Here is a 25,864-nt window from a genome sequence, read left to right as displayed (position 1 = left end):
AATTGGGTTTATTTTTGGATACTTTATTTAATTTTATTTTTAACTTTTGTAATATGTTTTTTTTTATGTTGTACGCCGCCCTGAGTCCTTTGGGAGAAGGGCAGCATATAAATCCAATAAACAAACAAACAACTACTTCAGCTTCAATAATACCTCAATAATACACGGGTAAACAATAGATACAAACCAGAGGTGGTATTCAGCAGGTTCTGATCAGTTCTGGAGAACAGTAGTAGAAATTTTGAGTAGTTTGGAGAACCGGCAAATAGGCTGGCCCCACCCCCACTGCCTCCCAGCCTCTCAGTTGATCTTCTTTTGTTGCCCTGAACATGAGAACGGAATTGGAAGCAGGTTAGTGGGGTGAGGAGGGAATGGGGATTTTGCAGTATCCTTCCCTTGCCATGTCCATAAAGCCATACCCACAAAGCTAAGCCCACAGAACCAGTAGTAAAAATTTTTGAATCCCACCACTGATACAAACTCAAGGTAAACCACACCAAACTCGATTGCAGAAAATACAACTTCAGCAACAGAGTGGTCAACACCTGGAATGTTCTACCTGACTCTGTTATTACAACTGCAAACCCCCACAGCTTCAACCTCAAACTGTCTACCGTGGACCTCACCCCATTCCTAAGAGTCCGTAAAGGGGGCATGCATAAGTGCACCAGCATGCCTACCATCCCTGTCCTACTGTCCCCATTTATTTGTACTCATTTCCTTTGTTCATGTTTATACTTATACCTATTATCTTGTACATGTTTGACAAACCAAATAAATAAATAAAATAAATAAAAACAAAGGCTAGGGATTATTCCATACAGACAAAGAAACAGGCAACACAACAGTTTCAGTAACTGATAGTAATAGATACTGTTGATATATAAAGTCAGAACTGCTGAGATTCCTAGCTGATGATGGTTTTTGAAGAACATCTTACTGTATTCATGAATAAGTTATCCCTCTTGTGGAGGAAACTGATTTGTTTTAATGCAAACTCTGTTTTTTGTTCCTGAAAGTGTAAAGTATGAAGCACTCTAAGAACTGGAAAGATTTCATTACTTTCTCAGATTCAGTTGAGGAATTTGGGATGGTTTTGGCATTTCTATTTCTAGCAATCTGATTCTATTATCACAGGTCTCTTAACACATTCAGCTGATCATCCTTGACTTCCAGAGAGTTCTTGACAGCAAAGACTTGAAACACACTTAGCCATCAATGAGTGGGATCTTCTGCTGACCTTCTAACTTTGACTGTTTTCATGGACAGCTGTGCTATAAATCTGAGACCCAAGGGCCACATGATGTGGCTATCAGACTGCTTCCAATTTACCAAATGAAATTGATGGGGAATAATTCTACTACTGTAATTGTGTTTAATTAATTTAAATTTGAGATATAATTTGGAATTTATTCTGATGTGACCCCCAATGTGTTACTTAAAGGTTAAAAAAAGAGCAAGGGTTAGTTGGCGCATGATTATACTCCATTATACTATTTCTATTCACAAAGCATGATTCACTTCAACACAAAGTCTTGCAAGTATCATTGAACTTTATGAGTACTGCAAGCAAGCAGGTGATCAGACTTTTATGGGAGAATCTCCCTGATGAAACTATTTCCATTCCAGTTACATTAGGGGTTTGATGGGGAATTGAATGTGGAAATGGCTAAAATGGGAATCTGAAACTACCAAAGGAATCCAGTTCTACAAAAAACACACAAACACACAATGAGGTGGAGGGCAAGTTTATAAAATCATACTAGCTACTTAAACAACCACAAACCTTTAATTTTCATTGCATTTCAAAAGCCCGCCAGTCATGCCTTCAAGCAATCTTTTCTTTTTGGATTTCAGGCCTGCCACAATTTCTACTGTGGGAAACTGGAAGGGCGGGGGAATTATGTCGAGTTGGGTGATATGTAGCCATAATAACATTCTTCTTAGAAACTCAAGGTCATCCTTCATCTCTGGCCGGAACTGGATGGATGGACTCTGTCTTCGTGGCAGTGGAAGATTGGACCATGTGATGGACTTGTGGGCGTGGGGGCAAGATCTTGACTTTCAACTGGGTGCGAAAACCTGGAAGCTTTCAGATTTGGGTTTTTCCCAGATGTGCCAACATGGCTCTTTTAATAAATTGGAACTTTGAGGAAGCTCTTGCCTCGGATTCTGATTTTATTTCGGATGCTATTTGGAACCCTGACACTACCTTTTTCAAGTGAGCATTTCCTTAAAAAAATAGGGCAATACCAGAATCACATTGTCTTTTGGATAATCCTATGTTAAACATGTCAGAGTTTTCCAAAGTTAGCATTGTGGCATTGTACATCTCACTAAGTATTTAATGACTGGGATAGATTCCTGAATTGACATCAACATGGTATCACAGGTGGGGGCTTTGTAATCTTGCAAATGTTGATTAACTACTCCCATCAAACTCAGACAACTGTCCAATAAGGGAATAATGGAACATATAGAGACCACACATTTTCTAATCTGTTAATAGATAATGTGTTATCGACTAGTTCATAAGCATGCAATTCATCCTTTGCTAAAGACTGATGTTCAATATATATGCCAGATATTTAATCCTAGTGTGCGAAAGTGATTGCTGTCTAAATGCACTTTGGTTTAAGTTCAGTGTGTTCTCCAGACTCAAAAATTGGGTTAGTTTGTAAATCAAAAAGTTTCCTATGTGACAGCTTTAAAACTTGTGGACTTCAACTCCCAGAATTCCTCCTCCAGCTAAGTTGGCTCAGGAACTCTGGCATTGAAGTGTGCAAGTCTTAAAGTTGTCAAGTTACAAGACCCTTGCACCCCTAACCCTTTAGAAAAAAAAACCCAGGGGTGTTCAAACTTGACAGCTTTAAGACTTGTGGACTTCAACTCCCAGAATTCCTCCTCTTGCTCTTGATGATGTGCGGACGGGTGGGGGGGGGAGAGATGGAACCAGTTCTAAACGGCACTATAGATTTGTGGAACCTCTTCTATAGAAGAGGTTAGAACTGGCAGGAATCCAACCCTGGAATGGTTGTAATCTTTTCCCCCTCCAGTGCAAAGTACCTTCTCCAGAAGAGTTATTTACTCTGCACCGTTAGCAGGGAAGGAAAGAATAAATTACCTTTATACCTGCTCAAACTCTTGATAATTATAGCTACGCTAACCACCCACTAGCAGATTCTCTTCTACAAATCTGTTCCTTAAAGGCAAAGAAGTATTGAATATCAAACAATTTGGTGAGAGTAATGACTCTTACTGATAATAAAAATGCATCAGTAAACTAAAGAAATTGACCAGTGGAACTTCAGCAGAATGATAACTCACAGCATGCAGGGTAAGACTGGCTAATATTTATTCTGATTTCTGTTCATTTAATGAGTTGGGGACAAAGACAAAGTACACCTGTACAAAAGCAGGTTTCTACAGTGAGTTAAAGTGAAAGAATGGGTGTGTGAATTGGCAGTTATATTTGATGCAATGGAGTTGATTCCCCCATGCAGAATCACTAGCCCCTGAAATGAAATGTGAAATCCTCAGGTAGGAGGCAGGAGATGGAGAAATCTATTGTTCTTAGCAAATGCTTAGCAAATCTTGCTAAATGCTTAGCGAATTATTCTAAATGGCTGGTACCATTTATATTTAGACTGCAATTTTAAAGTCATGCTATAAAGTCCTTTGGGCAACATATCAATTAAAACAATTAAAAAGTATAAAACAATTATACATGTGTAGTTCTGCTTTTATTGCACTGAAAAATTAAGTAACCTAACCTGATTTGTCTCAGTCCACTTTTGGTAGGGAGAATTTAGTCCTAACATCTTGATTCAGATGGTAAATAACTATAGGAATATAGTAGAATTGCACTCATGAAATAAATATGTAGTTCCTATCTGGCTCTTTCACTTTCATTGAGGATGCTTGTTAAAAAGGTGTTTTTTTATTTTTCAAATAACTGGAAGGCAGTCTTTTTATGCATTGCTCCTATTTACCAATGCTCAAGTTGATTGGGAAGGAATGTAGAAGGTATGCACAAGGAACAGAGAGACCGTAGGCTTAAGATAAACTGGGTGAGGTTAAGACTTCTCTATCCTCCATGCTGCAAGGTAAGGCATGGTTACATCAGAAGGTATCACTCCAGCAATATTGAGAAGGTGGTCTTCCTAATGACAGCTTTCCATCTCTCACTCTGAAATATTGCTTTGAAGATGTGCCATCTATTGTTTTATCTGCTTCCTGGCTTGTAGTTCTGGGCTAAAACTTTCTGCGCCATTCTCATCACTTGTTCAGATGAGAAGAATATTTGAAATTTAAAATTCATATTCATGAATTCAAAGTAATATTTTAAAGAGTGACATAATGGGTTCTTGTCCTAATCACAGTCAAAATTTGGCCAGTAAAGAAAGTCAATGTTTCATATATTGGCATGAATTTTCCGGCAGTCTGTACCTTTTTGGCATCCTATATATCGATTTAATTTTGAAAGAAGGCATCCAAGGGACTCATGGGGCTGTTCAGATAGAGATGCTAGGGCAACCAGAATGATGAAAAGCTTGAGGAACAGAAATAAACCAAACTCCCTGTCAACTCGCAAAGTATCCCTGCTCTTGAGTTGCCATAGGCAGGGGGGGTGGGAAAACAGACTTTGCAGCTGCAGTGAGGCAGTACGTCAGTCAAAACAAAAGCACATTTCAGCCATATCTCTATCAAGGCCGTCTTCATGGTTATCCACAGTGGCCGGAGGGGAGTGATTGCTACAAACTGCAAAATTGCTTAGGGAATATGACTGATGACACACCTTGAGGGGAGGGGGGAAACAGGGTCAGAGCCGGAACGTAAATTATGTGGGGTCAGAGTTTGCATCACTTGGAACAGGCCGACATGAAGCTCCTAATAAATAACTGGATTTCTTTTGAAGCTTGGCTTGATCTCATGACTTAATTAGGGCATCAATTGGAACCCTGACATCCCCAAAATCTACTGCTTTACAACAAAATAAGCACATCACATTTTTTTCTTTGAAATGTGCTAAAAAACCATTCTTGAAATATATACCATGTGAAAAAGGCAATCCAATGGTCAGCTTGACTGAGGATTGTGGCAGGTGTGCATGTAAGGAACGCAAAGTGCAAGGCTTCAAATAAATTGAATGTGGTCAAGATTCATTCTCCGTGCTTTAAGGAGAGGGCTGTCTGCAGCAGAAGGCTGTCACTCAAGCACATCCCATGTTGAAAAAGACAGTCTTTCATTAATTGAAGCTGTTCTGAGCAGCAGGGCAAAAACATTTATAGTTTTTCTACTCATTAAAGCTTACAGCTGCAACAGCTGGCAATTTTTCATAGTCCATGCTCACCTGCCTTCTGCCAAAACTCTGGTGTTTGCAGAGGGAGCCACCAAGTGGATTGTCTGGGCAATTCCTGTACTTTCATTTATGGTATTATCTATGATTGCAGAGTTGCAAGTGTGATGTTCCAGTAGCATTTTCCACAAATGAAGACTGCCTCTGAGTTACCTACATTATGTTTTCAAAAACATATCCAAGGAAGGCTAGGGCAGGCCATCTAGATTTGGGGGGAACACTTCCATAGGGCAAGCAGAGTGATGAAAAAGTATGTTTCCTGATCTCATAAAATGACGCTGTTTAAGTGACAGGTCCCTGTCGGATTCTGTCCATCTCTCTGTCAGAAAACTCTCTAATAGTTGAATAAAACGAGACCAAAAGTGGAGCCAGCAAAAGACAATTGGAAAATGAGAATGTGCGCTCCATCCTGGTTTTCCACTTGCACACAGTTATATGGTCACTACTGACAAAGTGTTTGGAAGTCTGTAGAAACTAGGAATGTTATCTATTCCTCCAATGCTTTCCTTAAGTTTTAGCCACCTTGCTTGGTTAAGAATTGTTGGTAATTTAGATGCCTTGCAGTGAACATAATAAAAACATTTCTTCAATGGATGCTGTGTTTGTCACATATCTACATTAGCCTTTAGAATAGGTGTAGGCAACTTATAATCCACATGCCATTTTATGTGAAAACCCAGCACCACAAACTTAAGTTCATATTCTTGCTCCTATTCCTTTCCTTAAACCCCCCAAAGCCTCACAACTGCTTTTCCTTTGATTTAATCTGGAAATTTTTTCTACGTGTTGGGAAACTTGAACTCAAATAATTTGTCTTCCAGAGACCTCCAATTCCATTCCGGCTAAATATGACTCTCTCTCTCTCTCTGACCTTCTATCTCTATCTACTAGTAAAATATATTCAGATCTCCCCTTTAATGATGTCACCAATTCATTGGATATTTTTCTGTGCTTTTTGATAGGATTAGTACACTAAATTCTGCTTTAAGTTAACATTTTAAAAATGGAACTAATGTAGCAACTCTAGACATGGTTCATAACGTCCTACAAGGAACTTTGGAGTACACTTTTAAAAGTGGTAGATGCCAAGGTTCTTCTCTCAAATCCCTAAAGGTCTCAGGCAGGATCTCAAAATCTTGCACGACATCAGCTGAGAACACCAAAATCTCAAGAGAATTTAGTCAGGATAGCTCCAAACTTTTGTGATATTTCAGAGAAAACACACTAGAGTCTTGAAAATTTCAACCGCCAGAAACTATTATTTTGGTGGTTGAACTATCACACGATCACTCAATAGTAAAATGGCTACTATTATAGTTTGCACCATAATTAAATGCTCAAAATTAGACCAGCTGGGTCTACAGTAAGCACAACCTATCATTGGATAGGTTAAAGCAGTATTTTTTACATCAGTTTCTTTAAGAAAATATTAAGCTCAGCTGTCTCTCAGTACAACTGCCACATATTCATCTTTGGCTTGATCATTTTTAGTATTCATTAACTATAGGGGAATGAGTCAGTGAGTTAGCGAGTGATGTACTAAACAACTAAAAAACCTGTTTGATTAATTTTGAATTGCAGTTTTGGATATCATAATGTTATTTTTTTTTTGTCTACTAAATTACTGAGACATCTCAGAAGTAAAACTCAGCAGATGTTCCAACTCTTTTCAGTCTACATTCTTTGTTCTGCATAGTTTCAACATGTGCATACTAAGTGGCTTATGCATATTAATCTGTCCATCCAGTCATAAATCTCCACAGTCTTGTTGTTATTATGCAGTGTAAATATTTTGGCAAGTTTCATTAATGGTATGTTCCAGGACTCTTTTCCTTACCGGGAGTGTCAAACTCAATTTCATTGAGGGCCGCATCAGGGTTGTGTTTGACCTCAGGGGGTTGGAGTGGGCGTGGCCTGAGTGGGCATGTCCAGCTTGACATCACTCGTGTCGGGGGTGCCTGTGGTGGTCCGAGCACTCTGCCAGCGAAAGTGGGCTGGCGATCTCCATTTTCAGCTGCGACAGCTTCCTGCAACCCTCTGCCAGTGAAAATGGAGATCAGGAGGGTGGTTGTACTGATTAAACTTTTATCTATATCCAGTAAAGAGTTGGGCTATTTTCTTGACTTCGTCACTGGTATTTCTACTTTACTTTCTCCGTCTTGTAATCTACACTAAATCTGATATTTGTAATTCCATTATTTCTGCATCAAGCATGTTTCACATCTGTTATTTCTTTATTAACAACCTTTAAACATATTCTACCAATAGAAGCAAACATCGTCACTGTTATTTTTGATATTGTGGGTACTAATTTTTGGCCTCAATCATTGAAGGTTTCCTTTAATGTTTCAAGTTTTATAAATAGCAATAGCAATAGCAATAGCAGTAGACTTATATACCACTTCATAGGCCTTTCAGGCCTCTCTAAGCGGTTTACAGAGAGTCAGCATATTGCCCCCAACAATCTGGGTCCTCATTTTACCCACCTCGGAAGGATGGAAGGCTGAGTCAACCCTGAGCCGGTGAGATTTGAGATTTGAACCGCTGACCTGCTGATCTAGCAGTAGCCTGCAGTGCTGCATTTAACCACTGCGCCACCTTGGCTAAAATAACACCCTAAAGTTGGGTGTTATTTTAACAGAATAACAGAGCAACATAATAACAGCTACCAACAGAGTTGGTAGGGAGTTTAGAAGTCATCTAGTCCAACCATCTGCTCAAGCAGGAAATCCCATACCTTTTCAGACAAATGCTGTCCAGTCTTAAAAGTTTCCATTGATGGAATACCCACAATTTCTGAAGATAAACTATTCCACTGGTTTATCAAGAAATTTCTCCTTAGTTCTAGGTTGCTTACCTCATTGAATAGTTTCCATTGATTGTTTCTTGTCTCACCCTCTGGTGCTTCGGAAAATAGGTTGACCTCTTCTTCTTTGTGGTGGCCCGTCAAATATTGGAACACTGCTATCATGTCACCCCAGTGCTTCTTTTCACTAGACTAGGAAAAGGTAAAGGTTCCCCTGAGTCATATATGTGACTGTCGTTCCCGACTCTAGGGGGCAGTGCTCATCTCTGTTTCTAAGCTGAAGAGCCAGGGCTGTCCAAAGACGTCTCCATGATCATGTGACCGGCATGACTAAACGCCGAAGGTGCACGGAACGCTGTTACCTTCCTACCAAAGGTGGTTCCTATTTTTCTACTTGCATTTTTAGGTGCTTTTGAATTGCTAGGTTGGCAAAAGCTGGGACAAGTAAAAGGAGCTCACTCCATTATGCACCACTAGGGAAACACTAGCCAAACTGCCAACCTTTCTGATTGATAAGCTCAGTATCTTAGCCACTGAGCCACCACATTCCTCTTTTCACTAGACTACACATATCCAATTCCTGCAACCTTTCTTCATATGTTTTAGATTCTAATCCCCTAATAATCTTTGTTGCTGTCTTCTGCACTCTTTCCAGAGTCTCAACATCTTTTGTATATAGCATGGTGACCAAACTGGATGAAATCCCAATCGTAATCAAAACTAAGTTGGGCTTTTGTTTGGGGGTGGAGGGAAAGAGGCTGGAGTCATTAATCTTTCTAGCATCCAACTTAAATAATGGCTCTAATCTCTGTTATGATTTACAGTGCTGGAAATAATTCTGGTTCCCTCAAAAATCTATTTATTTTATACAGTTTGTTTCTAAATCTTACAGTAAAAATTTCTATGTTCCAGATATGTCTGGACCTTTAATTTGTATATAACTTTCTTGGTTCAAAATCTTATTTAGCTTTTTTGCTGTTTATTTCACATTTTAAGCTCTTATAGTTTCTTTTGTACAGACTCGCCAAGTCGGCTTTTCAAACTTGTCATTCCAAAGGCTTCTTATACCTTTAAGTTGGTTAGATAAGTGATTTCTGAAAGTGATTAGAAGTGAGGTTAGCTAACTTAGTGCATTTTAAAAGGCTCCACAGTTGCTTTGAGCTTGATAATTGATCCCTTTGTCTACCGCCACTCAAACCTGTGGGGAACCGCTGTCCTGCAGTCTCCTCACAAGCAGCAGGTGCCCAGAGCACATGTGGGCAATCTCCTGTCTCTTCCTTATCCAGAGAAGTTCTGTAGAATTATTTTACTCACCGATTCTTTGATCTTTGCCATAGTTGTCCCCTCTGCTCTCCATGGATACATGTTCTACTCCCCAAGACTTCGCCAGAAGTCTCTAATTTGGCTTAACTTGAAAAAATGGCTTGTATATATAAAAGAGCACCAAGCTGAGCTGCCTGATCACTGACGCAGGAAGATGTTAATGTTCAATCCATCTAAGAGACAGGTCTGGGACCAAAAAAAATAGAATAAAATTCAGGAGGCTGTTATGTAAACAAAAATGTTATTTTGGAAAGGAAATAAATACTCTTCCATTGTAATGTACATAAAAATAAGCTGGTTCTAAATGGGAAATACTGTAGTTTGGATTTTTTGAACTCTATCCTTTTCTTTCCAATAACTCCTGCTAAAGACACTGAGAATTGTGCTTGGAAAGAATCACTTCCCATTACCTCCACTAGACCAATTAGATCCCACAGACTAGGCCTCCTCCGAATTCCATCAGCCGGCCAGTGTCGACTGGCAACTACCCGGAGGAGAGCCTTCTCTGTGGCTGCTCCGACCCTCTGGAACGAACTCCCCATGGAGATTCGTACCCTCACCACCCTCCAGGCCTTCCGCATAGCCCTTAAAACCTGGCTGTTCCGACAGGCCTGGGGCTAAAGATTCACTGCCCCACTACGAATGGTATGATTGTTGTGCTTTTAACTATGTATGGTTTTTATGTTTTTGTTACTCTGTTTGTATTTCCCTTCCCTTTTTGAGTTGTGAGCCGCCCTGAGTCCCTTCAGGGAAAAGGGCGGCATACAAATAAATTAAACCTAAACCTAACCTAAACCTAAACCTATTTCTTGCAGCTGTCAAAGAGTGTGATAACTTCTTGATGTTTTCCTTTGAGTACGCAACTACATCACCTAATTTTACTTGCAATGTACGATCAGCAAAGAATAAAAGTGAATGCCACATCCATTTAGATATTAGATGCCTCTCTAAGCAGCAATGGCAGTTACAATCATCCTTCTTTCTACCCCCCACTCTCCATCATAACTATCACTCTGCTTTATTACTTGCATTCATCTTGCTGAGTGTGGGATGAAAATGCGCCCTTGAGACTATAAACATGCACCGAAGTTTAACAGCCACCTGCTGACTAAACTATGGAGCTTTTTGTTGATTTTTTTTTCAAACAGGGCTTGCTTAATAAAGCATTTAACAGCTAGCGCGAATCTACCATGGACTTCCAGTTGAGCATCGTACGTTTCCTGCATTGTTAGATAAATGGCAGGCTGACAATCTCTGGGTGTTAAAATTGACGTAAACAACCTCATCAATGTTAGCTGCCTCCTTGCAAATAACTTTTCCCAAGCAAAACGGAAATTTTAAGGATGTCTATATAAGACAAGTCTAACTGACACGATTAGATGTACACATTAGTTAGGATTCCAGGGAGCTCCGCCGAGTATTAATGATGAACTGAATTTGAAAAGTTTGAACTTACTTGAAAAGTTTGGTGTTGAATTCATCTCAGTTCGCAGCAACTCTTCTCACCTTACCAGAAAGGCTACTTGTCCAACCATTTTAGAAGAGCATGAAAAAGCCTTGAGCAGAACACACCTGCTTCAAACTCATGACAGGCTCTTAAAACGTTACAGGTACAGTCAGGACTGTATTGGAATAATTCCAATAAACTTAAAACAATTTGCAGAGACCCCTAATAATTATGACTCCTTACTGGAACATGGGAGAAAAGAGAAGATCTGCTAGTATTAATGAAGCTGGAAAAACTAAGTAAGCAGTCGGTTGGATAGGATTTTTTCCCTCTCTGCTAGACAATTGTGCTGTGTCTTGACTTCTAAAATACAATTCTCTCACTAAATTGAAACAATCTATATACATCTAAATCCCCGGCCAGTCATTCTTGCCATTTAACAACCATCATCTTGATTGTTTTTGACCTGCTCTGGCTACCCCTTTTGCTCAAGAAGGAAGAGAAAAAGGAGCAATTCAAATGGTATTAATTGAAGACGGTTCAGTTCTCTTTACTTGCTCATTTATTCACTTGAACATGTGAACGTTCAAAAGGCATGAAGAGGCTTACAAATAAGGATGTAAACTTGACACCTACATTCAAATAAGCAAAACAAGCAAACAGTGTTATAAAATGCAGCATAAGAGAAACGCCTGCTAGTATCAAAGAACTTTGACAACTCATTTAAAAATAAGAAGAAAGAAGATCTCCTGCTACCATATATTAAACACTGTTGTTGCTGTATATTTATCAGGTCATCCATGTCTCTCCTTGCTTTCCAGATTTTTTTTTCATGTACTAACCATGCTGAAATACTTGCCCTGAATCAAAAATACTGGAGATCTCTTGCTGCCCAATATAGAATGATAGGATATAATGCTCATGTTGATCCTAACGATGATTCGAGGTTTATGTTAGCTGAAATCAAGTTCCAGGGAAATCAGAAGATCCAGGCAGTTCAAATGGGTATAAAGATTTATTGCAAGCTTAAGCTCTCTACAAAATTTACCTAAACTAGTTAAAGGTAAAGATTCCCCTTAACATGCATGCTAGTCATTTCTGGCTTTAGGGACGGTGCTAATCTCAGTTTCTAAGACAAAGAGCCAGCGCTGTCCAAAGACGTTCTCCATGGTCATGTGGCCAGCATGACACTGAAGGCGCAAAGAGCACTGTTACCTTATAGCAGTAGACTTATATACCGCTTCATAGGCCTTTCAGGCCTCTCTAAGCGGTTTACAGAGAGTCAGCATATTGCCCCCAACAATCTGGGTCCTCATTTTACCCACCTCGGAAGGATGGAAGGCTGAGTCAACCCTGAGCCGGTGAGATTTGAACCGCTGACCTGCTGATCTAGCAATAGCCTGCAGTGCTGCATTTAACCACTGTGCCACCTTGGCTCTTCCCACCAAAGTGGTCCCTATTTTTCTACTTGCATTTGCTTTTGAACTGCTAGGTTGGCAGAAGTTGGCACAAGTAATGGGAGCTCACTCCGTTATGTTAGCCAAGGTGGCACAGTGGTTAGGGTGCAGTACTGCAGGCCGCTTCAGCTGACTGTTATCTGCAGTTCAGCGGTTCTAATCTCACCGGCTCAAGGTTGACTCAGCCTTCCATCCTTCCGAGGTGGGTGAAGTGAGGACCCAGACTGTGGGGGCGATATGCTGACTCTGTAAACCGCTTAGAGAGGGCTGAAAGCCCTATGAAGCAGTATATAAGTCTAACTGCTATTGCTAACTGCTATTGCTATGTGGCACTAGGGATTCGAACTGCTGAGATCTAAGTCCAGTCCACCTTGAACTCCTTTGACCCTTATCTACTGCCAATTTGCTTTGAGCAGAGTCTAAACTACAAATGGTCAAAACAAATTGGCGGTAGATAAGGGTCAAAGGAGTTCAAGGTGGACTGGACTTAGGTAGCTTGTGGGCACAAAGGTACTCAAGACTGATGACCTGTTTGACCCCTCCATCAGGCTAAGCCTGGTCATCTCCTATGGCTGGTGATTTTTTTCTCCCCTCCCCTCCTGCCTCATCACTGACCTTCCCAAACAGGCCATCATTTGTAGTATCACAACAGAAATACCCAGACCCCCTTTCGATCTTCTAGCATAATATACACCTAGTCATAGCAGAAGGCAGATTCTACTGACTTTAGCTGATCTTTAAAAAGCCAATTGGGGCTGAAATAGGTTATACCTTTCATGACCAGAGACTAGACTGGAAATGTGAAAAAACATCCTGGAAAAAGACAATGCCAAAGAAGGTTTGCTTTGTTGTCTATTAAATTGATGGACTCACCAGGATTCAAGCTTGCCTGGAGGGACTTTTTGTACCAATTCCCCAAGCTCCAGAGTAGAGGAAAAGGTCCTTCAAGAATGGATATTTTTGTCCATTTTCCCCTAATGGATTAAGACAGAAGGTTCACTTCACTGCCATATTATTTGTGAAGGGTGGTAACTTTGATGTCGGCACTGAAATTAAAATCCTGTGCAAACTTCTTATTCTGCTGAAAGTATGCAACTGCAGGGATATAATGATAAGAGGGGTGGGGGAATGTAATCTTGTTACACATGGAATACTGCATTCAGTTTTTGTCACCACAATATAAAAAGGATGTCGAGAGTCTAGAAATAGTGCAGAGAAGAGCAACAAGGATGTTTAGGGGACTGGAGGTTAAAACATATGAGGAACAGTTGCAGGAACTGGGTATGTCTAGTTTAATGAAAAGAAGGACTAGGGGAGACATGATAGCAGTGTTCTGATATCTCGGGGGTTGCCACAAAGGAGAGGTTTCATAGTTTAATGAAAAGAAGGACTAGGGGAGACATGATAGCAGTGTTCCGATATCTCAGGGGTTGCCACAAAGAAGAGGGAGTCAAACTATTCTCCAAGGCACCTGAGGGCAGAACAAGAATCAATGGGTGGAAACTAATCAAGGAGAGAAGCAACTTAGAACTGGGGAGAAATTTCCTGACAGTTAGAACAATTAATAAGTGGGATAGCTTGCCTCCAGAAGTTGTGAATGCTCCAACATTGGACATTTTAAAAAAGACATTGGATAACCATTTGTCTGAAGTGGTGTAGGGTTTCCTGCCTAGGCAGGGGGTTGGACTAGAAGACCACCAAGGTCCCTCCCAACTCTGTTATTCTATTCTATTCTATTCTATTCTATTCTATTCTATTCTATTCTATTCTATTCTATTCTATTCTATCCTATCCTATCCTATCCTATCCTATCCTATTCCATCCTATCCCATCCTACCCTACCCTATTAACCTATGATGACTAAAGCTTTAAAATCAGGAGCTCCACAATTTACAGCTTGCAATAATTTTCAGGAAATTATTTTCTAATTTTCAGATTTCAGATAGAGAAATCGTATTAACTGCTCCATGGGGATCGTTTAAAACATTCGTGTCAAAAACTCTTTTTCCAAAGGGTCACTCAGTGGAAGATAATTATGATAGACGTGCTATCTGCTAGACCAGAGGTGTCAAACTTGCAGTGACACATTGTCATTATGTGACATATCACAACTTTCCCCTCTTCACTAAAATGGGGAAGGGCGTGGCCAGCATAGGACAGATCTGGCCCGTGGGCCTGGAGTGTGACACCCCTACCCTAGGCCAAAGTTTGTCAACCTTGGCAACTTTAAGATATGGACTTCAACTCCCAGAATTCTCTAGCTAGCTTGGCAAATTCTGGGATTTGAAGTCCTTACATCTTAAACTTGCTAAGGTTCAGGTCTAGTAAAATAGGAAAGAAGGTATTTTAGCCCTTCCTGCCCAAAGCCCAGAAAAAAAAACAGAATTTAACAAACCTGTGCCAATCCTGAAGCACATGGTGCAGCTGTGTATCTGTGCTGCCTTGCACATCAGGAGGTTTTCCATGTTTAGTTATAAAACTACTAATTGCACAGACGTAAAATTTGGGAGGGGAAAGGATAGGGTCAAACCGCAATCCTAAAAGCACATGATTCGGGTGAAGTAGGAGGTAGAAGACAGAGATGGACCTGTGATATGAAAATAAATCAGAAAGATTTAAACGGAAGAAAACAAAATGTTTGTATCTACTTTTTTTCAATCAAAAATTGGTATGTTGTAACTAAGGTTGTATACTGTACAATACAGGACATGGTGGCTCACTGGCTAAGATGCTGAGCTTGTCGATCAGAAAGTTTGGCAGTTTGGCAGTTCGAATCCCTAGCGCTACGTAACAGAGTGAGCTCCCGTTACTTGTCTCAGCTTCTGCCAACCTAGCAGTTCGAAAGTACGTAAAAAAATGCAAGTAGAAAAATAGGAACCACCTTTGGTGGGAAGGGAACAGTGTTCCGTTCACCTTCAGCATTTAGTCATGCCAGCCACATGACCATGGGACTGTCTTCAGACAGCGCTGGCTCTTTGGCTTTGAAGCAGAGATGAGCACTGCCCCCTAGAGTCAGGAACGACTAGCACATATCTGCGAGGGGAACTTTTATCTTTTATACTGTACAATATTCAGATTTGAACTACTTTGAACAAGAAATTTTCCACTTGAGCTTGGAAAAGCTTAGCTGGGAGTGTTCCAATACTTTTCTTATCTTGCAGGATGTTGAAAGGGTCCTCCCACTTCAAGAGCAGAATGTTTCAAAATTGAAAACGTTTTATATATTGGAAATGAAATTCCATAAGTAATTGGGTGGGTGGTACCAGATGTACTGTGTACCCCACCTTCCTTAAATTGTTCGCTGTGCCTCTATTTGTTACAAAACAAATCTCAAAGACTTTTCCAGTATTTGTTCTCATGTTTACTCACCTATATGTAATTGCTTTACCTGTTTCATCAATCCTTGCTCAAGCCACATTCATGCTCTTAGAAATGATCTTGGTTACATAAATTCTCATTCTCCAACTGATTCCTTCTCCTCCAAGTCTGTTTTGACTTCCTGGACAAGTCCCTGCAGCTTTCTTGGCAACAGTTGTAGAAGTGGCTTATTCTTGCCTTCTTCCTAGGATTCAGACAAGTGATTGGACCAATGCCACCCTGCTGGATGCATATCCAAGGTCAGGTTATTATTAGTTTTTTTAATTAACATTTTATTAAGTTATAAAATATTGTAAAATACAAAATACAAAGTAAATAGAAAAGCAGTAAGGAGGAAAAGGGGGGGGAGAGAAGTGAGGAAGGATAAGAAAAAGAAACACTGACTTCCAACTCCCTCTGTTGCAGTAAAATAAGGAATTAACGTCAAATCACAACTTTTTGCTTTTTCATAATAATACGAATAAGCCATTTCTGTAAAGACCTATCAATCTACTTGGTAAAACCCAAAATCAAACTTTCATTCTTTTTCACTTCAAGCATGAAGTTCAGAAGCAGTCTCCAAGTGGAAACAAAAGTATGTACTGTATTTTTCAGAGTATAAGATGCACCGGACTATAACACGTACCTAAGTTTACAGGAGGAAAACAAGAAAAAATAGGTTTTGGCCTCCGTACGTCATGTTTTTGCCCTCCCCAGCTCCCAGAAGCACTCTGCAGGCCAAAAACAAGTGCATTTTTGGTGAAAACAGGCCATGCAGAGCACTGCAGAGCGCTCCCGGGGGCTGGAGAGGGTGAAAACATGATTCGTGGAGGGTTCAGGAGGCCAAAAAATGCCTATATTCGATCTATAAGATGCACCTAAATTTTCACTTACTTTTAGCGGCCGGAAAGGTGTGTCTTATACTTATGTTCTTTTCTTTAATCAAAGTAGTCAATTTTGTCATTTCAGTCAACTCCATCAACTTCTACAACCATTTATCCAGTAGTGGGATTCAGCCAGTTTGCACCTATCCGGGAGAACCGGTTGTTAACTTTCTAAGCAGTCCGGAGAACCGGTTGTTGGAAGAAATCTCCTTTTGGTTTTTTACACTTTACGTGGCTAATCTTGTAAGGAAGGCAGAAAAGAAACATTCTGGTGTTTTTTCTAGCCTAAACTTTATTGCCTGCTTACAGAAACTGCCTCTCTGGTTAACCCTTATTACATTGTCACAGCTAAGATGAAGCGCCCATCGACCTGAGTGACGTTGAGTTGGCCATGCCCACCCAGTCACATGACCACTGAGCCCAGACTACCCTGCTGGTCATTAAGGCAGAGAACCAGTTGTTAAATTATTTGAATCCCACCACTGCATTCATCCATAGTAGGAATCGAAGTATCCTTCCATTTTTGTACATAAAATAGTCTTGCTGCTGTCAACATATCCAAAGACAGATTATAATTTACGAGTCCCCTGTTTTCTGGCCCAAAGCTTTTAACCACTGCAGCAGTTTATCTCTTTTGCAAAAAAAAAGTTAAGAGGCTATATTTTTCTTCACTTCTAAGATTGGCCATAGGTTCTAAACAGCATTAGTAGTCTTCCCCAATGCTATTACTAATAAGAACCAGAGTAACAATAATGGACTTCTAAATGCTGTCAGCTTGCAGCCATCTTCTTTTTGGATCTTTGGCCTGCCACACTTTCTATTATTATTACTATTATTACTGTTACTATGCATCAGAGGTGGGTTCCTACCAGTTCGCACCTATTCGGTAGAACCGGTTCGTCAAATCTACCAAACTGGTTAGAAGAGGTTCCACCAGTGGACCCGGAAAGCAGGCCACACCTACAGAAGAGGTTACAAAAATTTTTGAAACCCACCACTGACACACACACACACACACACACAGACAGACAGACTGACACACACACACACAGAGAAAGAGAAAGACAGGAAGAAATAAATAAATAAATAAAAAAAGGAAGAAAAAGAGTGAGAGATGAAAGAAAAAAAGAAAAAAGGGACAGAGAGACAAAAGGAAGGAGAAAGAGAGAGAGAGAGAGAGAGAGAGAGAGAGAGAGAGAGAGAGAGAACACATGGCCGGCAAGCCACTCCCACCAGGTCACATGTGGCACAAAGGAGGCCACACCCACAGAGTAGGTTCCAAAAATTTTTGAAACCCACCACTGCTATGCATCTTCTATTGTGGGAAAATGGGAGGGGGGATTGTACAGAGTTACATATTGTGCAGCCAAAACAAAATCCTTGACTTTTCATCTAGGTGGGGGGGAAACCTGGAAGCTTTCGGATTTGGGTTTTCCCAGATGTGCCAACATGGCTCTCTTAATAAATTGGAACTTTGAGCAATACTTTGCCTTGGACTCTGGTTTACTTTTTGAGGCTATTTGGAACCCTGACAAATGCTTTGTTTGGAAGAGTATTCATCTAACCAGAAAATGGAGTCCCCTCCCAAAATTGCCATAATTCAAGAAACCCTGAAACTGTACTAAATTTAGGTCAATTGAAAGGATGGCAAGTGGTAGTCAGGTATATATATCCTTTAAGACTCACTATGCCATCCCGGAATCCACTGAATGAGAATAATGCAATATGCTGTCAAAATAAGCCCACCAGCTCAAAGCATTTAGGTTCTTTAGTTTATCACCAGGACAAGAAAACTTATATCTAATTAAAATGCAAAAAAAAAAATCTTGTCTGGAGGAAATCTTTTTTCAATAGGCTGGTAAATCTGTTTTTTAATCTTGGCTTTCCTAATATTGGATGATAGAACCTACAGCTTGATACCCCAAATATGCTTTTTCAAAAGGCAACTGGACTTTCTTTCCTTTTGCTTGAAGACATTTCATTTCTCATCCAAGAAACTTCTTCAGTTGTGACTCATGATCTGGATGATTGAGAATATCTATAGAAATATAGCTTGAGATGTTATATCAATCACTCTACAGACGGACAGACAGACAGACAGACAGACAGACAGACAGACAAATAGAGAGATACACATACACACATTAAAATGTAGAGCTAGGACATCTCTTTAGTTACCAGAAAATCTATGTCTGTGAACATTTATGAAAAGTATTTTTATGTTATCAAAAGTTTTGTTCTTTCATCCTACATAGATTGTTGGCTTTGCTCACTTTCAACCTTTGCCCAGCAAGCAGGAGTGTCCTAATGGATCTCATCTATCAACCGAGTCTGAGTAAGAGAAGCTAAGGTGGGTCAGACCCAGCAGGGAATCTTAGGTGGTAAAGGCTAGAAGAGAAATGAAAAAAAGTAGCAATGAACTACGTCTACAATGCTGCACCAAATATTCCTAACATAAAGTATCTGGAATGTAGAAATATGTATAAAGTATTAAATGGATACATGTGGCTAGGAGTAGAGGAAGAGGGGTATTCACCATGTATTTTGTGGACATGGATATTTAAAGACCCACACTTCTTAGGTATTAGCAGTTGGAGAATAAAACTATTGTGGTATTGTCACAAGACAAGAGTCCCCAAGCCTATGAAAGAATAGAATAGAATAAGAGAAGAGAATAAAGAACAGGGAGTAGGGAGTAGGGAGTAGGGAGTAGGGAGTAGGGAGTAGATTAGAGTAGAGTAGAGTAGAGTAGAGTAGAATAGAATAGAATAGAATAGAATAGAATAGAATAGAATCATGCCACATGTTTTGTACTTGCAAACTTTTACCAAATAAATGGCTTTTTCTATAGAAGAATTTTTGATGCAAACTGGAGAATTCTAGGAGTTGAAGTCCACACTTCTTAAAGCTGCTGAGGTTGAGAAACATTGCCTTAGAGTATAATAGAACAGTATAACAGAACAGAAATCTTTACTGGAATTTGTCTCCAGTGCATAAGCTCCCAGTTTACATACAAGCAACACATGATAAATCTTGATCATGATAATAAAATATAATAATAAACCATAAGATATAACACTGTGACACACATAGGATACTAATAAGTAATCAACATAAATCATAAGATACAAACAACAAAGTTATAGTCATAAGAAGCTAAGGAAATAAGTAATAGGAAAGATGAGAAGGATAATAGTAATACAGCATGACTAGGTAATTTGACATCCCAGGGCTTAAGAAAGTGTTGTGGGAATTAGTTGTTTAGCAGAGTGATGGCTTCAGGGGAAAAGAACTGTCCTTGTGTCTACTTGTTTTAGCGTGCAATGCCCTATAAATACAATTATATTTACATTGCATATACAGTATGGCATGTGAAAATGTATGTCCCCAGAGCAATTCTCTTACTGCACCTCAGTAAGACTAATAGACTTCTTCATAGGGATGGACCATGTTACTCCGATGAGCAACAAGCAGGGAATTGATTCTTCTTCTGAGATATGGTGGTGCAGTGATTAGAATGCAGTACTGCAGGCTACTTCTGCTGACTGCCAGCTGTTGACAGTTCGATTCTCACTGGCTCAAGGTTGACTCAGCCTTCCATTCTACTGAGGTCAGTAAAATGAGGACCCAGATTGTTGGGGCCAATAGGCTGGCTCTGTAAACTGCTTAGAGAGGTCTGTAAAGCACTGTGAAGCAGTGTATAAGTCTATGTTGTATTGCTATTCTTCTCTACTGCCTATTTTTCCTCACAACCCAGTATGGGCCTTTTGTCTTTCCTTTGTGAATCTTCCTTTACCTTCATGCTTGAGATGGAGCTGACAATGAGAAGGAAATACCATTGGGAACTTCTGGTAAAAGATAAATGGGCTGTCTCAAGGCTGGAGCAAGGAAGCCCTAATCACAGATTCATTAACAATGCATTATACTCTAAGACAGTGTTTCTCAACCTCAGCAGCTTTAAGATGTGTGGACTTCAACTTCTAGAATTCTCCAGTCTGCATCAGAAATTCTTCTATAGAAAAAAAAACATTTATTTGGTGCAAGGTTTGCAATTACAAAACATGTGACATGGGCAGGCTATTCTATTCTATTCTATTCTATTCTATTCTATTCTATTCTATTCTATTCTATTCTTATGCCTATTCCTATTCCTATTCCTATTCCTATTCCTATTCCCAGTCCAGTCCAGTCCAGTCAGTGGTGAAATTCATTTTTTTACTACCAGTTCTGTGGGCATGGCTTGGTGGGTCTGGCAGGGGAAGGATACTTCAAAATCTCCATTCCCACCCCATTCCAGAGGAAGAATATTGCAAAATCTCAATTCTCACCCCACTCTGGGGCCCGTCAGAGGTGGTATTTGCTGGTACTCTGAACTAGCAAATTTCTGTTACTGGTTCTTCAGAACCTGTCAGAACCTGCTGAATTTCACCCCTGATTCCATTCCATTCCATTCCATTCTATTTTATTCTGTGGTCCAGGAGAGTATAGTAATCAATGAGTAAAAACTATTGAAGGATTGAATACAATCCCTCTGTCTGTTTTCCAGTGCACATCAACCATCAGCATAACTAAAGCCGATTTGCTTACCAAACCATGCCTAAATGCCAACTGAAAATAGTTTAGATATAGTATTGACCAATATAGTATGCCATATAAGTGACAGTATTCCATTAAAAAATAGTACAATTCCCTGTGAAGTCAGAGGAATTCAGTCCATTTAGATGGATTGCTTAGAACAGTATGAATTAATAATCCAGGAAAATTCAGCCAAAAGGAAAAAGACAAAAACATCACTGGAAATAGGATCGAACAATTAAGATCTATGCTAGTAAGAACTTTACATAGCAACTGTGAGACAAAATAGATTCATGTGATAAAGTGTGAGAAAAAGGAAAAGGAGGTTTTAACTCGATACTGGTGTTTGAAATCATTTTATGTGGAAAAATTAATTATAGAAAAGCATATAATTTGCCATAATTGTTAATTATTGTTTCAGTTCATACATTTGTTTATTTGTTTAGGTGTTTTATACCATGATGTGTGGCCATAATAAAGAAACTAATTTGCACTGAAAAGATTCAGTAGCTTATGTTAGAAATGGAGATTGCATTACAATAACATCTGAACTTTCCTCTGTCCCCCCCAATTCTGCTTAGCTGTATAGGTGAACCATGCCACATTTATAACTAGGCCACCTTATTTTTTAAAAAGGAAAAAATCTATTTTAACATGATGTGTGAATCCCCTCAATATGAAGATACCAAACGCAAAAAGACAGAGGAAGAGCAGCTATAGTTAGGAATAGAATTAATCTTTACAACCGAAGCTAGCAACCCCAGATGGAATCCACTGTGAAAGCAGCTGTTACTAATGTCACAAAACTCACACTATGTTTCATAATTAAATGTGTGTTAGGTTTTGGTACATTATTATTTGCAATATAGATTTTCAGTTGTTTGCTGATATGCTGCATTGCAGTGTTGCTGAGTTATGAATTATATGGTCATTGAAATTCCATCTTCTAATTAGATGCTTTCAATATCTTTAATTCATTTTGGAGTGGGTGCCAATTTTCTCTTTCCTCTTACAGTTGCACTCAAACTCAAAAAGTTTGTTGATTGCCAAACGGAATAGGCAAAACTGACTTAAATGAGCCAGGGCTTTGAATGAACAGTAAGACTGTAGGAGTAACTCTAATAAGAAATCCTGCAAAATCAGGATACTAAATTAGAGCTGAGGTGGTACAATGGTTAAATGCAGCACTGCAGGCTACTTCAGCTGACTACAGTTCTGCAGTTCGGCTGTTCAAATCTCACCGGCTCAGGGTTGACTCAGCCTTCCATCCTTCCGAGGTGGGTAAAATGAGGACCCGGATTGTTGTTGGGGGCAATATGTTGACTCTGTAAATGTTGTTTAATGTTTGTTTATTAGTATTTATAGGCCGCCCTTTTCCCTAAGGGGACTCAGGGCGGCTTACATAAAATAAGGAGGGGAGGGTACAGACAATAGACACAAACAATACATAGAAGTAAAATAGTAAGCAACATTCATTCATCATTCGGGTGGGGACAAATTATCTTTATCCCCAGGCCTGATGGGCTAGCCAGGTCTTGAGGGCTGTGCGGAAGGTCTGGACGGTGGTGAGGGTACGAATCCCCACGGGGAGATCGTTCCAAAGGGTCGGAGCTACTACTGAAAAGGCTCTCCTCCGTATAGTTGCCAGTCGGCACTGACTGGCAGATGGAACTCGGAGGAGGCCTAATCTATGCGATCTAATTGGTCGCAGGGAGGTAATTGGCAGGAGGCGGTCTCTCAAGTACGCAGATCCACTACCATGGAGGGCTTTATGAGTGACAAGTAGCCCACTTAGAGAGGGCAGAAAGCCCTATGAAGCGGTATATAAGTCTAACTGCTATTGCTAAATATGTTGGAATATCATCGCTTGGTTTTTCTGGATTAACTGTATCATTACAGTTAATGATTTGGGGATTTCTTTCTTCTTCTTCTATCAACTGCCCCAAGAACAGGAAATTTGTTCTGTTTATTCCTTTTCTTTCCTTTCTCTCCATTTTTATTCCCTTTATTTCTAAAGCTCTATCCAAATACAGCTGTTCGGGTGCTTACAGAAGGAAATTCCAGCTGATATTCCAAGTCTTTGGACAACGCAGGATCCTCCCTGTATACGTAGTCCTCAACTTGCAACCACAATTGAGCCCAAACTTTCTGTTGCTGAGATGGTTGTTAAGTCAGTTTCCCCCCACCACTTTTATTACCTTTTTTGCCACAGTTGCTAAGTGAATCACTGCAGTTGTTAAGTTAGTAACCGGTGGTTAAGAGAATCTAGCTTTCTTTGCTTGTCAGAAGGTCGCAAAAGGTGATCACATGACCCTGGGATACTGCAACTGTCATTAATATGAACTAGTTGCTAAGCTAATCTGAATTTTGATCATGTGATCATGGGAATGCTGCAGCGGTTGTAGGTATGAAAAATGGTCACTTTTTTTCAGTACAGTTCATTATAACTTTGAACGGTCATTAAATGAATGGTTGCAAGTTGAGGACTACCTGTAATTGTCATATGTTGCTAGGCTCCAAACAAGTCATAGTCTCTCTGCCTCATACATTTCCAAGCTGGAGAAAAATAAATCTGCTTTAATTAATTCATGGTTTGACATTAGGGAAATCTGTTGGGAAGGACCATTCTGGAGAATCTGATTCTATAGCTCTCAAGGGATGCGGTGTATCCATTCATCATATGTTTTAGCCTTCTAGTCCCCAATCATCAAGGGATGCGGTGGCTCAGTGGCTAAATGCTGAGCTTGTCGATCAGAAGGTCAGCAGTTCAAATCCCTAGTTTGAGCTCCCGTTACTTGTCCCAGCTTCTGCCACCCTAGCAGTTCGAAAGAATGTAAAAATGCAAGTAGAAAAATAGGAACCACCTTTGGTGGGTAGGTAACAGCGTTCTGTGCTCCTCCGGTGTTTAGTCATGCCAGCCATGGACATGTCTTCGGACAGCACTGGCTCTTTGGCTTTGAAACAGAGATGAGCACTGCCCCCTAGAGTCAGGAACGACTAGCATATAAGTGTGAGGGGAAACTTTACCTTTACCTTACTATAGCTCTAGTCTAGACCACAAAGCAGAAAGTATGTGATAATTTAACAGCAATCTTCTTTCTTTTGTTCCGACTCAAATATATTTTATTAGCTTATCAAACTATACAAAGAAAAATCTTTCAAGTGAAATGTAGCTAGAACAGCATTACAGCCAGTGCCACTAAGAAATCCTTCTATAGTATAGTTTTTCCAATAGCAACATTATTTATCACTAGCAAAATGAGGCCATTCATTGTCATGGCTGAATTTGGTCCTGAGAGAGATCTGACATATTTAAGAAATAACCTAGCCTAACTCCAGAATGGAGTTTCAAGGTCATCTGGTACAAAAATTATTCTCATGTTTATTTGTTAAATTCCTATCACACTTTCCCTCCAGGAGTTTAAGAAAGCTTACAAGGAGATCTTTTATTTTTTTAAAAAAAAATTATCCACATAACAATGATTTTATGACAGAGGTTGGTCACCTCTAGACGAGTTGGGTGGCACATAAATCTAATAAATGAACGAGATAACAAGTAACTGATCCAAAATCTTGTGATGAGTTTCTGTGGCTGAACTCACGTTTCCTTAGTCTCAGTTCAAGATTTATATTATACTTCATTGGCTCTGTATCAGTGGTGAAATTCAAGGTTGTTGTTTTTTACTATCGGTTCTGTGCGTGTGGCTTGGTGGGCGTGGCAGGGGAAGGATACTGCAAAATCTCCATTCCCACCTTACTCTAGGGCCAGCCAGAGGTGGCATTTGCTAATTCCCCAAACTACTCAAAATTTCCACTGTCGGTTCTCCAGAACCTGTCAGAACCTTCTAAATTTCACCCCTGCTCTGTATAGTATGTATGTATGTATGTATACACACACACACAAACACACACACACATCACACACACACATGCTGGTCTTGTTGTATTCGTGTCTTTTCACATGTAAGATTGAGATTGTCTTGGCAACGTTTCAGGCTGGTGTTTTGGCCTTAAAGCGTGATCGGAGCTGCCGTCCCTCTACAAACCTTGGTGGGGGTGTATGGAGTGCTGGCCCATTTCAACAAGTGGATTGATTGGATGTGTGGCTGTATCATGATTGGTAGATTTGTGCTGATTGGTGTTGGCTGAGTGTCCATTGTTGTTTTGGGTTGTAACGGCTTGGGTGGTGGGTGGGGCTCGTTTGTTGACTAGGGCTGGTTTCCAGATGTCTGGTAGGTGGGAGGTATCATCACGTTTATTCATGTTGTGTTATTCAATATGTTTTGGGTCTGCAGCTTCAGTTAACCTTGACTAAAAAGCAATGCATGGTGGAGGTGGAGATAAATTGACACTGTATTTGCTTGCTGTAGGATTTATCTGTTACAAGCATTTATATATTGACTTATCACTAGACTCTAAGTGGACAGTAATCATAGATTGTAGATGAGGCTACCCTGTGAACATAGCTACTGTGTTCACCTTCAGGACAACACGATAAGGAGTCATAGACAAGGGAGAAGCTAACGAGTGGGGAAAGGAGCAATTTAATGGAGAAAAATCCCCTTTCTTACTCTGTTCTCACTAGAATTCTCACTGCAGGTTGCTCCGGCTTTTAAGATTTTTCCAGTTTGAAAGAGCTTCAGGTAAACAATTTTA

The sequence above is a fragment of the Thamnophis sirtalis genome, unplaced genomic scaffold, assembly GCF_051295495.1.
Source record: "Thamnophis sirtalis isolate CommonGarterSnake01/CBP01778 unplaced genomic scaffold, rThaSir2_p1.2 scaffold_8, whole genome shotgun sequence".
Taxonomy (NCBI): Eukaryota; Metazoa; Chordata; class Lepidosauria; order Squamata; family Natricidae; genus Thamnophis; species Thamnophis sirtalis.
The sequence above is the reverse complement of the archived record's forward strand: the minus strand, read 5'-3'. Positions refer to the sequence as shown.